This window comes from Sminthopsis crassicaudata, chromosome 1, assembly GCF_048593235.1.
Source record: "Sminthopsis crassicaudata isolate SCR6 chromosome 1, ASM4859323v1, whole genome shotgun sequence".
Lineage (NCBI taxonomy): Eukaryota > Metazoa > Chordata > Mammalia > Dasyuromorphia > Dasyuridae > Sminthopsis > Sminthopsis crassicaudata.
This window is the reverse complement of record NC_133617.1, coordinates 222740107-222741334: the sequence shown is the minus strand read 5'-3', so window position 1 is coordinate 222741334 and position 1228 is coordinate 222740107. Positions and strand designations below refer to the sequence as shown.

General features: G+C 33.8%; 1 non-coding gene across 1 annotated transcript; it reads left to right on the top strand.

Moving 5' to 3' along the window:
• Positions 1–715: 715 nt before the first annotated feature.
• On the top strand, positions 716–822 carry LOC141552440 (U6 spliceosomal RNA). Its single transcript, XR_012485220.1, has one exon. It is a non-coding gene; the product is annotated as a U6 spliceosomal RNA (small nuclear RNA).
• Positions 823–1228: the final 406 nt, after the last annotated feature.

The following is a 1228-nucleotide window of genomic DNA, read 5'->3' as shown; positions in this document are numbered from 1 at the left end:
TCATCTAGCCCTCTCATTTTACAGATGAACAAACTGAGATTCAAAAAGCTTAAGTGATGACTTATTCAAGATTCAAACTCAGATCTTTTTTCATAGCACCATAGAGATTCCTCAACCTGAAAATATCTCCCATACCCCAGTAACCAGAATATTTGAATATCAGAAATATTGAATATTTGAATATCACATTTGATAATGTGAGGTGCAAAGTCAGGAAGTAGCAAAGAGAACAAGTCTCTGAAACTTTAAATTTCTTCCTGCTCCTGAATACAAAATGAGTATTTTATGTGGCAGGGATCATAGAGAGTAGGCAAGAGAATGTGGAAATGTGAGAAAAAAGAAAGGTAAGAGGCCTAATGGAAGGCAGCACAAACCACATGTCACCTATTTTTGCCAAGTAGATTCCACTAAATTTTGTTACTCTGTAAATTATCAAATGGAAAAACTCCCAAAGTGATAACAAACTCCTAGAAAGAGAAGTTTCAAAGAGTCCCTATTCTCTAAGAGACAATAATAATAAGCATTTATATAATACCTCAAAGTTTACAAAATACTTTATGAATGTTAATTTATTTTCTTCAAAAAGCTGAAAGAGTGGGAGAAACCACCAGCTGAAAATGTGTAGCAAATCAAAAGCAGAGACACAGACAAAAGATATCTGGAAATACATTTGGAAGGTCTAAGATGGACTTGGTATCTATAGTAAGAGAAAGAAGTGCTTGTTTCAACAGCATACATACTAAAATTGGAACAATACAGAAAATTTTAGCATGGCTCCTGCATAAGGATGACATGCAAATCAGTGAAGCATTCCTTATTTTTTTCAAGCATATCAAGGAAATTAATGGAAAAAATGCAAAGGAAACTGTCCTTTCAGTACTAATTTCAGACTATATTATAAAGTGGTAATCATCTAATCTATCTGGTACTGGCCAAGAAATAGAGTTCTACATCAGTGGAATAGATTAGTTGCACAAGACACAGTAGAAAATGATCATAATAACCTTGTGTTTGATAAACCCAAAAATCCCACCCCCTGGGATAAGAACTCACTATTTGACAAAAACTGCTGGGAAAACTAGAGAACAATATGGCAAAAACTAGATACAGACCAACAGCTTACACAATTTATCAAGATAAGGTCAAAATGATTTAGACATGATTTAGACATAAAGGATGGTACCATAAGCAAATTAGAAGAGCAATAAATAGTTTCCTGCCAGAGATA